Raw genomic sequence first — 706 nt, 5'->3', positions numbered from 1 at the left:
TTCCTCCACCACACATGCACACATACACATAACTTATTCTGTACAATACCTGCACATCTGGACGTTACATAATTATTCTAAATTCTAAATTCAAACATTTACATTAACTGACTCACAGTAGAGCATGCGTTAATGTTGTATATCTGTACATTCATAGCTTTACATGCATATATTAAACAGACAGTGCTAGTTTGATGTAAGTTTTATGTAAGTAAATGTGTGTTTTGTATTTAATGTGTGTTAAAACTGTGAGGGACTATGCACCCAAGATTTTCACTCACCTTTCACACCTGTGTTATTGTGATGTGACAATAAAAGTGATTTGATTAGATTTTTTATAAGGTGTTTATATTTTCTTAACGTAAACTGAAATCATTCAGATTTCTTCCATTTTTATTTGAGATTGAGCTAATTAAACAAAAAAATTTAATAACCCCATTACCAATCTTTAACCATAGTGCCTGTAATTATAATGCTAACTGTATAATATCCTTTTAAAATTGCATTAACTAGTCATTCTGCTTTTAAACAAAGTAAAGTATATCAATGGGAGATCACCTGTCACTACACAGAAAAATAAGACATCTACTTTAGGACAATATGACAAGACCAGTAGGAGATAAGTGACTACCATCAAAACATAAGTGTGTGTATATGTATCAGTAATATGTTTTAGTAATTTCGAGAACAGGACGAGACCACACAA

This window comes from Trichomycterus rosablanca, chromosome 4 (genome assembly GCF_030014385.1).
Source record: "Trichomycterus rosablanca isolate fTriRos1 chromosome 4, fTriRos1.hap1, whole genome shotgun sequence".
Taxonomy (NCBI): Eukaryota; Metazoa; Chordata; class Actinopteri; order Siluriformes; family Trichomycteridae; genus Trichomycterus; species Trichomycterus rosablanca.
Note: the sequence above shows the minus strand (reverse complement) of the source record.